The following is a 13,872-nucleotide window of genomic DNA, read 5'->3' as shown; positions in this document are numbered from 1 at the left end:
ATTTTCATACACTGGGCCTCTAGTAAAGACATAAGAGGTTACCTTTTCCAGGGGTATTTCTTTGTTAATAGAGAGCAACCAAAGACTTGAAAACCTTTGAAACCTATAACCTTTCTTTCTTTTTTTCTTTTTTTAGGGGCAAAGTCTTTTGGGACAAGGGAACTATTTCCATGCCCCTCAAATCTGATAATAGGGCAGCACAATCTTCATTTACTATACATAAATTGACTCTGGGGGTCACATATCAAGAAAAAGGAATTTGTTCTTTATTGGCAGCTTGTAGCATACTGTGATGTGCAGATATTTCTGAAAGTAATATCTGGGAAAAGGCATTATAAAATATGCAGCTCTTTTAATGGTGATTATTTGAGAACATTCACACTTGAACAGTACTCACAGAATTCACTATCAAATATTTTTTTAAATTATCCTCCAACAGACTTTGTATTACCCACAGTCAGAAGCAGACCTCTGAATCTCACACTGTGCTTTCAGAATGTATTAGTGCTCATTCCTGGTAATTGTTCAATTTTAAAGAAATATTTTTATAACATTTCTATCCAAGAAAGAGTTCTGGGTCCAGAAAACACAAACAGGCATATTTATAATAAATACTCAAGATTTTGAGAGAAAAGCATACTTTAAATAAAACTGGAGTTATAGTTAACTAACTACTGGGTATAGTTAACTATGCCTAACTTTGATAATTCTCAATGAATTTTATTTCTATTTTCTTCTCATTTATGAATACAGCTCTAAAACTTGCTTGTTGTGTCCTCCCACAAGTCAATCTTTCTAAGACTCATTTTAATCATCTGTAAATAGGAATAGGAATAATAATTGTATCAAAGAGATATTGGGAGGATTAAATGATGCACATGAAGTACTCATATAGCACTTAACAGTAGTAAGTGACCAAAAAATGTTAGTTACTATAATTATTATTATGGTTTTCTGATCTCTAGGCAACATGTTAGATAACTGCATACCATGATACTTTTATAAAACCAACATATGGATGTACCTTTCAACTTCTAACACCATTTTACACTTTAATATATGTAAATATAATTGGTTTAATTAAGTTTTGAAAATCTTTGGTTTCTTCCTTTTCTATAGCACCATACATACATGACTTCTTCAAACTACATGCAACTCTGACTTCATTCTATTCATTTATTGGAATACATTTAGATTTATAGTCTTCAGCTATATATCTTTAGATCTCACATAATAATTTTAGAAATTTGGGGTCATAATAGCCTAAGTATAATGGTAGCTTTTTAAAACAATTTAAATGAATTAAAGGTTGAATAAACTTTAGAGAGACCTAAAAGTTGCTTAAGCCATAAGTGTACACAAATGTTTTTGAAATCCTAATTTTAAACTGTTAACATCTTGATGTTGCTATCAAGGCCATTTGTGAAGGCTCTTTGTGTTAGTTTGTGGGTGCTAAGTAAATGATGATCAACAATCAAATATTTCACTATGGAAATAGAATAATAAACAATATTCCTTGGGTCTTAATAATAATCATAAGTGCATCCATTCCATAACTATTGAATTCCTTCTGTGTGTGAGGCATTGTCCAATGTGATAGGGTCGTTGAGATTAAAAAAAAAAGTTGTTCTCCAATTTGGTGAGCTCAATGTCTTGCTGGAGAGAGACAGAGAAGAAAGATGCCACAATATTAAGTTATGAATATGGGACTATGAAGGCACAGAAGAGGAAACAAATAATTATGCATGAGAGAAATCTAAAAAGACGTTGTCCTTCTTAAAAGTTAACTTGAGGGGACCTAAAGGAGAGTTGTAAGGGAAGGGAAGATGTGTGCAGGGCCTCTGAGGAGAAAACCACATATCTCATGTAAGGCAAGCCCTTGGGAAAGAGTGCCAAGTTCACTGTGAATGGAACACCATGGCCCAAGGGATGCCAGTGGAGAGGGTGGAAAGATGTTGGAGTTCTAATCCAGGAAATTGTGCGTGTGCATGTGTGTATGAGTGTATGTGTGTGTGTATGTGTGTGTGTACGGTGTGCGTCTTTTGTAGGCAATGAGGATCTAGCAAAATATTTCTAATAGAAGATCAACAAAGATAAACTTGGGTTTTGTAAATTATGTCTGGCAGAATACCGAGAGCAGAGTAGATAGAATGGAGAGAACTAGGTCACAGAGAAAAGTTAGGAGGCTACCATCATAATTCAGGCAGAAAAAGAAGAGTGCCAAACTGAGGTGACTGCACTGGTGATGGGAAATGGATCCAGGAAAGATATACTTCAAGATAAAATGAAAATGATTTGAAAACTGGATGGATATGGAGTACAATCTAGGGGTTGAGAGTGACGGATTAACTAGCCCACAGGAGGAAGAAAGTGTGTGTGTGTGTGTGTGTGTGTGTGTGTGTGTGTGTGTGTGAACTAGAGGAATAGCAAGCTCATTTTTGGACACAACATGTTTCTGTGGGATGCAGGCAGAGATGTGTAAGGGGCATCTGGATTTAGAGTTTCAGAGAGAGATTCACTGTGAAAGATAATTTAGTAAACGAGGATTTAGGAGTCAGTACCAGATAGATGGTAACTGAGGACATAAGCTTGTATGTGATCATCCAGGGACAGCAAGCAGAATAAAAAGAGAAGACCAAGACCAAGGGCAGGTCCCCAAGAAACACTAACACTTAAGGGTTTAGCCCAGAGAGTGAACCCAGCAAAGAAGGAGCAAGTAGGATAGGATGAGGCAAGTTGCAATCTGGAAGTCAAAGCAGTGGAGGAGGCTTTTAAAGAAGCAGAGATTGTCATCTTCTTATCAACCAGCAGCAGTGGGGCGAGTCTTGTCTCCCCAGAGACAGGGCTTCTAACAAGGAGTTAATTCACTGTCGCTCACCACGCTCTCACAATCGCCAGAAGTGCTAGCAGACAGAAAATGGTCCCATGATAGAGATGGCAGAAGAGACAGGAAGAAAGAACAAGAGTTTTAGAAAACTCATAAATGAGTCATTAAGCAATAAACCAGAGGTAGCAATATGACCATTCCTCTTGAAATAAAGGGGCAAAAACAGCTCTCAATTTAACAGACAAAGTCTTCCTACGATGAGACAGCGTGGTAATTTAAGCACCGTTCTCTGCTTGGAATAACTTGGTAAGTATTTGTTGATGAGTAAACTTGGGTTAGACACTACCAACTGGGGCCTCATTTTCCTTATGTTATAATTAGACAGTCCATTTGGTCCTCACAACTATCCTATGTTGTAGGGACTGGTTTTGGCCCACTTTACAGATGAAGTACCCAAGAGAGAGAGTTTAGGAACTTTGCCTAGACAGGTGATAAGCAGCAAAGCTAAGTTTCAAAGTGGGGACCTTCTGTTCCCCAAGCCCAGTGGTCGGCAAACTGCGGCTCGTGAGCCACATGCGGCTCTTTGGCCCCTTGAGTTTTTAGCAAAGGCCAGCTTAGGAGTACCCTAATTAGGTTAATAACAATGTACCTACCTTTATAGTTTAAGTTTAAAAAATTTGGCTCTCAAAAGAAATTTCAATCGTTGTACTGTTGATATTTGGCTCTGTTGACTAAAGAGTTTGCCGACCACTGACCAAGCCCATGTTTTGCTTCCCATTAGGACCCTCAGGACTTTCAAAGCACGCAAACATTTTTCATTTTATCCCTTTAGATTAGAAGCTAGGAAGGAAGCGGGGTAGGTATTGCTACGTCCACAACAGATACAGCAATGAAGGATCCGCCTACAAGTATACGTTCGGTAATAAGGAGCCATAGAACCTAGGTCTCCGAATTCTACCCTATTTTATGGCCTTTTAAAGGTCAATACGTATATCCCATTAACAGACATTAACCTTGAGACCAAAATTCACATCTTGGAAAGAAACTACTGTCACCCTTAGAACTGTATCAAATACATTCCTTCCTCGATATTATAGCGACACAGAAATGAATCACCTGAGGGTCTCTCTTAAGAAGTGGAGACGGCAGTTTAAGTACAGCCCTTGAAAAAGTGGCAGCTTTTCCTCCATCATCTTACTAGTTAATCTTCCTGGGAACAGGCTGATATTTACTCATCCCAAGAGAGCGTTGAATTGTCTGGACTCCAAAAGATGCCAAGGATCAGGTTTTAAGTTCCCCACCATTAGTCATCACGTGGAGAAAAGTGGCAGAGCCCATCACAGAGGCACAGCGTTTCCTTTCCCCAGCCATGGGAGTTGAAACAGCATTCAATGGGTTTAAATTAGGAAAAGTCAGCAAAGAATGCCCTCTCTTCCTTACAAGTGATCGGTTCCCTGGGTAAGATGTGAAATGCTTCTCAGTCTCTAGACGACAGGATCGGCGAGGCTAACAATGCATTCGAGAGCTGTGCAAAGAAACCTTAGACAAACGACATCAGGTTAAAGTGGACACAGATGCCAAATTCTAATTATTTCCATTCCTAGTCTTGGAACAAAGTGACAAAATATATATAATTTCCCCCTCATTTGATTTATTATTGAAGCTCAGAATTTCCTTCCGTAGAACCGTGAAAAGGACCATTTCCAACATAGGTCTTTTGAGGCCATGACCAAGTTATGCCGGTAAACTGACGCTGTGGGTGAAACATGGGTTTCTGAGTTCTGGATTCTAATTTGAGGACTTCCATTTCTAGCCATCTAGAACCTAGACAAGTTACTGAAGTTTTCTGAGATTCAGGTTTTGAAAAGTCTGTTACGTGGAGAAAAGAGCACTAACTTCTCAGGACTCTTGGGGGGATTAACTGGGATAAGGAATATAAACTCTCTGGAATCATTAGTTCCCGTTCTCCTCTAGGGCCTCCTATTCCTTCTGTGAAAGCGCACAGCCAAGCAGGAAAGAGTTGTCGATGTTGGTAAGCCATGAACTCGATTCCAAGACAGAAAGTTTAAAAAAACCAAGAAAGCTCCAGGAATTGTTGATGCAGTTACCTTCCAGACGAGAGATACTCAGAGTCATGTGGAACACACTGTACCCTTGCTTCTAGGTCCTCGGCCAATATTTCCATCTTGAACAGCTGTGGTTGTCTACCCCCACTACCCTCTAAACGCAGCTACACAGGGTGGGGCAAAAGCAGGGTTACAGTTGTGAAGATGCGAAATTATTCTTATTTTCCTTATGAACAACGATCAGCCAACTTTTGCCCCCACCCTGTATTGTAGCAGTTGCCACGCCGCTGATGTGGGCTGACAACGGTAGAAAGTTGCTTTTTCCTCCTTAAATTCTTAGTTGTATCCGTTTATACAAAAATGCCCCAAATGTATGTGCACTGACCTTCCATGGGACCTGAGATTTTGAGCTCGGGTCCAATTAGGAAGTCTAGGCTGAGGCTGCAGAAAAGAATCGTGTGCCTTTGGAAGTTAGTTACCCGTTTCATCCTCTAGTTGATCTGGGATAGTTGAGTTTGGGTCTAATTGCTCCCTGACTTCCTTTGCTTCCCAAACTGAAAAGGCCTACGATGTCAGAGATGGGCCTCGGGGCGCTCCTTGCCTGTATTTGGGGACAAAGGAAAGCTGCTTAAGGACCTGCTGCCTGCAGCTCCTGAAATCATGAGTCATTTGTGCAGTAAAGGGAATTGGCCACTTGTTTGTACAAAGTTGAAAAGGGGATGGGCCGGGGACAGGGAGGTTCCAATGCAAAAATAGATGCTCCAGGAGCGTGTGCTCCTTGAAACGCTGGAACAGGCTACCAGGTTCACAGGCTACTGGGACTCACTGGGTCCTTAGGAGCTGCACCATCCTCCTGAGTAAGAAATCTTAGGCCTTATTACCTCCCTGACACCAGCATCTGACACGGAACATTTCAGGTCACACACTGCTCTCTCTTCTACTTCCTGTTATTTTTTGCTTGTCTGCTTTGCTTCATGTTTTCAAAGGTCTTTATTACTATGAGCAGCTTCTGGGTGAGGCACTGGTCAGCAATTCCTCTGATGAGTACGCACTGTTATCCCCGTCTTTGGGAGAGACCTGAGGGAGGAAATGGTCAGTGGCTTCTGCCTGGTGGGGCAGGGAGGTGAAGGCAGACCATCTCAGCCGGCAGTTCACTGACTAGCCCACTGACCTGCCGCCACCTGGCCGTGCGCTGGGCCCACTCCGTTGCGCCTGCCTCAGCACCTGCTGCGGAACAGAGCCCAGGTGCCCCATCGCCCCTCAGCTGCCTCAGCTTCTGTCGGCCGCTCCCTCTCTTTAGCCCAGTTCTTCTCACCCTTGGACTTTTTATCCTCCTCCTCAAATGACATTTCTGGGACCAGAAATTGAAGAGCCACAGCTTAAGACGAGAAAAGCAGCAAGAATGCCTTCCTCTAGTTTTTAGCTTTAGGCCAAAAGGGGTCCCCGACTATATTTCACACAATTACAGAAGACGAATAGAAGAGTTTAAGGCTGAGACAAGTACTGCATATGTGGAGTTATATACTCAGTTTGCTAGAAAAGATTTCCCCTCATCTTTGCAGGTCCATGTGCCCACAGTCTCTGAGGGCTCCACAAACTATCAAAGTTGTTTCTGAGAGCACAAGTCCTTTTAGGCCTGTCCCCCTCCACCAGAGGGAGATGGAAAACTGGGCGCTGGGAGAAGAGTCCCACTGTTACCCAGGATGAAGAGTCGGACCTCCGTTACCACCATTTGTCCACCTCCAGAGCTGAGGGGTCAGTGCTGAATGTACACATAAGGAACTGGTGGACATTGAAATTGGGTCTCAAAAGAACTGTTGTCCAGAAAGAAACTCACTACAGACTGATTCATTTGCCTGTCAGCATAACTATTATTGCTCGTCTCACATTCAGTTCTTATAAGTATATCTCTAGTGACACATGATCTCGCTCATCTAGGGGAAATGATGAACAACATAGACTGGGAACAAGAACAGAACCAGAAACAAGGAGGCATCGATCGGACTATCGGGCCTCAGAGGGAGGATAGGGGAGGGTGGGGGGAGAGATCAACCACGGTTTTAACCTACTCTTCGGTGTAAACCCTACACGCACACTTGGCCATCTTTTCACAGTCTGTGTCCTGACTTTCCTGTCCTAAACTAGGTCCCCGGGGCACCTCCTGGGAAGAGGAGGCCGCTGCCTTCTCCCCTGTTAATGCCTCTGACAAAGCCCATCTCAGCTTTTACCTTCTGCATGCAGCCTCCCCCACCCTCCCCACAGAACCTTACTCCCCCTTCTCTCAGCAGCTGCAGTTTTTGTTGCTGGCATCACTAAGTTTAGAGCTTTGGAATGAGGGACTTTACACGGATCCGTCAGATAACGTATTTGTCTTATTCCCCCACAGAGCATGAGGCCAGTGGCACATGCCACATTATTGAGTCGTGGAACGAATGCATATGGATCACCTATGTGTGCCATATATCAGAGTCTGCTTCGAGAAGAAAAGGCAGCAAAAGACACAGTTCCTGGTCTGAGAAGTGTGGAGCCCACTGAAACAGGAAAGCAGAGAAACAACGATTTGGAACCCAATGTTCTGGTTTTCTCATAGGGAGTATGAATGCAGGGCTGGAGTAACACCTGACTCAGGTGGAATATTGAGGCGCAGAGGGCAGAGGGTGATTTCTGAACTGAGTTTTGAAGGCTACGCAGAGGTTCACCAGGGAGACAAAGGACAGAGGGTACTCCCACCAGGGTCAGCAGAACATGCAAAAGCAAATAGGCAGGAAGCAGCTACACAGAGGAGTGTTCAGGGAACAGCAGTGTGACTGGAGATCAGAGGATGTGAGAGGAGGCAGTGGGGGTGTGGAAGCAAGAGTCAGACCAATGCACTCTATTCAAATGGGTGCATGCGTGCACCCAACCATTCACTTTACTCAGTGCTTGCTGCGTACTGTCTCGCTGTTCCTGTTAAAGTACAAGAATTTGCTTAGCTCTATTTTATGGCTTGTCACTGAAATACTTCCCTTGATCCCGGGAAATTTAGTGAAGGAGAGTGAGAATGTTTCTTCCTAAGCATTTAGTGCAAATGTGTTGTCCATCTAAAGAAAAGCATCGTAGGTGACTGTTACCCCAAAGCGTAGATGGGTCACCTCACACAACACTAACTGCTTCCCTGCACGGTTCCCGCTCAGGGCACGGTGGGGAGGCAGAGCCTGAGAGACACCGTACTTAGAGCTGATGCTGCAATGCAAAGAACACAGTCGCTGGCCACGCATCCTGGCATCCTCCCTCCTTGCCATGTCTGTGCTTTTGCTTTTATGGTTTTCTCCTTCTGCTACAGACTCATCCTTTAAGTCCTCCTCTCCTTTTGAAGGTGAGAATATGCCAGGTCAGGGATGATGGCAGGAATGGGTGAAGGTGAATCATGGTTGGCAGCTTTCCAGGTGATTACATAGCTGAGAACATGTCACCCTAATGGAGTGCTCTATCTTTTGATAACCCCGGCCTGGTTCGGATGTGCTGCAAACGTCCGATTTTTATTAGGTAGCCACTCCACTAATGTATGCATTGTTTTCTTCACTGTTCATTCTTAGAAATATTAACCCAGTGTAATTCAGGACTTCCTTGGTAAGCCTCCCAGAGGAAGATTAAAACAATTTCAGTGATTATAAACGATCTAGGCTTAGCAGATCCTGGTCATTTATGGGGCTGTGCCCTGGCAGGATTTATATTTAAATGTGATTTAAAGTCTCTCCCTCGTCAAGACTCCATTTTACCTTTCATGCTTTACATTCTCTCAAAGCACATACTCGTTTTCCTTATTCAGTAATTACTGGCAAGGTAGACATTAAATAGGTAAATACATTTGCTTTCTCCTCTGGGGGCACTTGTATTAATGTTGAGTTGTTTGGGAAAACGCACCAGAAAAAAACGTGGAGTGTGCTTTTTGAATTTTTCCACAGCGGTGTCAGTGACAGAAGGCAGCTGCGGCATTGGATTTAACTTGGTTGAAAGGCTGATATTTGACTCCAACTCCAAAAACAATCATCATTCTTGCAATCTGAAGGCATGTGCCTCCCCAGTGAACCCCACTTAACTGTCATCTTTAATGGGGGCATTACTTGGAAATCCAGTTTTCAACATGTCCTTTTTTATCCTCAGGGTACATGGCATGCAACATGTATTTTTATCTTGCTATAGAGCAAGTGACTTACTTGGGTCAACCCTGGCTGCTATTGTAAGGTCAGAATTTCTTGACTCAATATGTAAGGTATAAAAACACAAAGATTGTCTACTGGTTCCACAAAATTATCTTGTGAGGAACAGCTAAAACAACAAATAACTTTCTTTAGTATAAGTATGGTCCATTCAATATTTGGGATGTATTTATACTAAAAGATTACTTATTGTTTATCTGAAATTCAAATTTAACTAAGCATCCTATATATTTGTTTTTGCTAAATCTGGCAAACCTATATCTGGGGGTAGTTGAATTACCATTAGAATTCTACTATCCCCAGATTGCAGGTTTGCAAAGTTCCCAAGGGGCCATTCTCTTCATGGGTATGTGCAAAAGTGGAGACTGTCCCGCAGCCATTCCCAAAGGCTCCCTGCAGCCATCTGGCTTGGGCTCTAATGGGTCCAGACACTGGAGACTAACCAGTCCCTCCTGGAAAGAATGTTAAAAAGCTTAAAAGCAACAAAAACAATGCCCTTCACCTGGTGGGCGCTCATTGCATTTTTCTTGAAATCTTGCATGTTCATTAGTGCCAGTCAAGATGAGTAAGACGATAAAATATGACATCTTAAAAACAGTTCCTGGCTAATCCTCACCTCTCAGCCTAAGCACGTCTGGTTCTTCAGAAACCCAGATGTACATTCCACCTTGTGCCAGGGGCCCTCTCGCATCACCTCAGACGGGAGTCCTCTACCACCCTGTCTCGCCAGCATTTACTGTGTATACCATTTGTTGGACATGGAGCATATTCTGCTTAATATTTTAATCGACCTTTCACTTATAAATTCCCTGAAGAGAAAATGTAGATTGTGCTAAAATTCAGAGTGAGCCCTGGAATTAGACCAGTTTGGGTTTTAGTGCTCTGCCCCTTCTTGGCTTTGTAACCCTGGACACATGCATTCTCGAAGTCTCAGTGTATTGTGTTTATCTCTCTGTAAGAATACTGTTGTATTAACTGAGAGAATATCTGTGTAGTGTCAACTCTTATGAATGCTGACCAGCAGTAGGTAGTTATTATCATCACTAGAGGCCCAGCGCATGAAATTCGTGCACAGGTAAGGTTCATAGGCCTGGCCTGCAATCAGGGCCATCTTCCCCAGCTGCCCACAGCCGGCCCCACCCCCTGCTGCCACCCATCCCCGGTTCCGCATTCGCTATCAGGTGATCAGTGCCTGATGGCCGGGGGAAGGGACCAAGAGGTGGTCAGTGCGCCTCATAGTGACTGGTCCAATGGTCATTCTGGTCGTTCTGCCATGAGGGTCAATTTGCATATTACCCTTTTATTATATAGGATTATGTTATTAACTTTTCTGAACCCACACTCTCCTCAGTGCCCATTGCTTACCAACTCCTGCATAAATTGACTGAAGAATCAGTGCCGAGAGCTGACAGAGACTCTAAATTCCCAGCTGTCCCTAGAGAGAAAATGCTGCCTGCAGACAGATGGGTGAGCCTCATTCACTCTCTGACCCCATTCTCCTCTTCCTCTATTTTTCTGGGCTCCTTTAAACCTGCACAGTGAAGCCACTGCATTGTGCTCTGTGTGGTGTTATGTGAGAAGCAGGAAAACTTTAACTGCCGCCGCGGTGTGTTTCCTCAGTGGCACCAGCGTGGAGAGCCCTCCTGGGACTGCAGTCACCACACACTTCCTGCCTGCCTCTTTATTGACTACTTGCTGCCTCTGTACTTTTCTCTCAGTCATCAGTGAGGAAGTTGCGTAACTTGAAAGCTAAATGGGAGCCTCTTTCCTGCATCTGAAGTCATACATATTATTTTTCCTTATTGTAATTTTTTTTAAAATTCCATGGAAAGTGCTCTTGTAAACGCAAAATGCTTTTTTTTTTTTTTTTTTTTTTTTTTTTGCATCCTGGAGCATGTGTGAGATTGAAGATTGGGTTTTTAATGCTTTATTTCCAGTTGTATTATAGTCAGAGTACCTTGGAGAACAATATGGTTTTCTTAATACGGAGACATGTTACAAAATCAAATATGTCTCAAGTACATCCTCTGAGTTCTCGACTGGCTTTTTTTCCAAAAAAATTCATTCAAAATCCTTTACGTGAAAAGTGAAAGAATAATTTGGGGCCATCCATTCATTCATCCGCAGCATGACATTTGCAAAACTGTAATTTCTTGGAAGGTTGCAGCTGTAATCAACTCATTTTCATATGAGGACTCGGCTCCTTTTTCATAACAGGTATTCAATGAACATTTGTTTAGTCAATTAATGAACAAGTATTTGCCCAACAAGTATTTATTGAGCACTTAGGAGATGCATGGCCCTAAAATATGTTTGTAATATAGTGTTATTACACTTGGGTCACTAATAAATAATGATTTCCGCACAAGCCCTGTTTATAATGCAGCCATCCAGCAAGCCCGTGACATAAACCAGGGGAGTTTGGGCAAGAGAGTTCACAGTTCCTTATTGTTTAGATTAACAGTCGTTGACCTTGCCACTCCCATTGTTACCCACAGAGAACAACAGGCTCCCAGGTCCCCACCTAGTTTGTTTTTGTTGATTAACAACTTGAAAGTCATTCGAAACCCCCGTAAGAGCCAGAGACAACAGCCTTGGGCCTTTCCTTCTCTGGTGTCAGAGTTGGCCTCCTGAGCGAATGACCCATCTGTTCTGCATCCTGTCACTGGGGGCACTGTGTAACACGGTGGGGGCCAGGCTGTACTGGAGGTTAGAGACCCCACCTTTAAAATTATTACTCTGGAAAAAAAGCGAGAAATATTGTTTCAATTATAAGGCGAAAATATGGACAGCCAGGAACCACTTGAGAAGTTGCATAGTAGTTGTCTTTAACCACAAAACCGAAATCACTATTTAGCTGTTTGCTTCTGCACAGCGTGGGGAAGGTCTGAGTGGCAGTTCAGACAAGCTTCTTTTTTTTTTACTGTTCTCTGGTCCTGATTTCACTCTTGAAGTTTCCCGAAGTCTCTGAGTACTTCAGTGTTAATAGAAAACAGCTAAGTGTTGCCACATTTGCAGCTGTGAGCGGAAGAGCAAGGCGCAGGTTCCTTGTACAACGGGGGTGAGGGAGGTTTGCGGAACTGCTTTTCAGGTGTTTCCATTCTAGACTGTATTTCATTCCCTATTTCTAATACATCTTTCCCTTATGTGTCACCTCATTTCCTCCCAGTTTCTGACTCTACGTCGTCACACAGTCGTTTGGACTCTTGTAATCTTTTGTTTTCTCCAGGTAGACTCTGGTGACTTTATGAAAACCAGGCTCGTTCACAATGGGAAATGTTTACAGGTAAAGACTTCATGCTGGCAGCCTCTCCCTCCGAAACCCGTCCCCACCCATGAACCCGCCCGGAGGGGCGCGTCCACTGCTGCAGACTGGAGAGAAGGGCGTCACAGTGAGGGTCAAGGGCAGCACCAGCCATGGAGCTGGGCCGTGCACCTTGGAGAGCCTCGGGGGAAACAAACACACACAAACTACACTTGGAACTGGGTGCTCAGTGCTGCACAGCCCCTCCAACCACCCCGAACACCCATCCACTCTGTGTGGGGCGCTGTTCAGGCTCCAGCGGCCTGATTCCCCCAACGGATCTCTTGCTTTGTGTCTAGGGAGCCCCAAGTGGCTTCATCCTGAGGGTGGGAAGGTGTCTCCTGGATGTCAGACCCTTCACTGCAGGGTGGCGCGATTTGGGCGGCAGAAGCACTTAGTAAGAAAAAGACAAATTCATTCATTGTCAAGTCTTTCCTTTCAGCAGGAATACAAAGGGTAAGGAGGTAGCATTTCCCAGTAGAGCTGAGCTTCCGGTCTGCTGCTGCTTCTCATGTTCTGATCCACGGGTCCAGAAGCACTCACCTATTAGCATGATATTCCCAACAGCTGTACACGGCAGCAGAAAAGCATCTTGTAATATGAAACAATCTCCATTACGCTTAAAGTTAAATATATGTAGGGCTAGAAGTGACCTGTCATTGCAATCCTTGAGATCAACACTGAATGCTAGCATTGTTCATAGTGTTTATCTTTATCAAAATCTTTAATAAGATTTCATTAAATTTCCAAAAAATAAAATTTCAGCTTCATTCGAATCATTTAAATTTTATAATCATTGATCACACTTTGAAATTTACCTTTTGTTTTACAGAAAATTGATGATTTTAAAAGAAAAGAAACTTTGAAAAGGAAAAAATTAAGTATGTTATGTTTATGTGGAATTTACACTTTTGATGAATATATACTGTATTCAAATTGTGTATACTTTGAACAAAATTACATTTTGCTTTTAATACGTTAGAATATAAAATTTAGATCACTATGGTCAATAGAAAACAAGTTAAGTGAAAATATTTGTTATGACATAAAAATTTGTTGTAGAAATGAAGGCAATAATATATATTTTATGAGTTACTTAATAATTTTTAAATTGTGTGTAACTTAATTTTATTTTTCATGGAAATATCACCAACCCAGCAATAGAATATCCAGATGTGCACAATAGTAATAAATTCAGTTACTGAATATTTTGTTGACTTTTAGTCATATAAGAAACATAGTTTTCCATACATTTTTCAAATTTGTTATTACAAAAGTATATTTGTCAAGGTAGGAAGACTGAGAATATTTGATGTAACTGTTAGCCTGGTTTATAACTTTTTAATATTTAGACATGGTATGTAGGCCTCCATTTGTCTTGCCTTGAGCCCTGAAAATGTTAGGGGGCAGGTCTGCTCAGGTATTTTCCACTTTTTGAAGCTTAGAATAGTACTGTTCTTTTGAACTATTTTATGT

The 13,872-nt window shown here is 42.5% G+C and overlaps 1 protein-coding gene across 1 annotated transcript in view; it reads right to left on the bottom strand.

Annotated features, from left to right (window-relative positions):
• Positions 1-13,872, bottom strand: part of MAML2 (mastermind like transcriptional coactivator 2) — a 350,306-nt gene that overhangs the window by 222,218 nt on the left and 114,216 nt on the right.

This window comes from Eptesicus fuscus, chromosome 13, assembly GCF_027574615.1.
Source record: "Eptesicus fuscus isolate TK198812 chromosome 13, DD_ASM_mEF_20220401, whole genome shotgun sequence".
Classification (NCBI taxonomy): domain Eukaryota; kingdom Metazoa; phylum Chordata; class Mammalia; order Chiroptera; family Vespertilionidae; genus Eptesicus; species Eptesicus fuscus.
The sequence above is the reverse complement of the archived record's forward strand: the minus strand, read 5'-3'. Positions and strand labels throughout refer to the sequence as shown.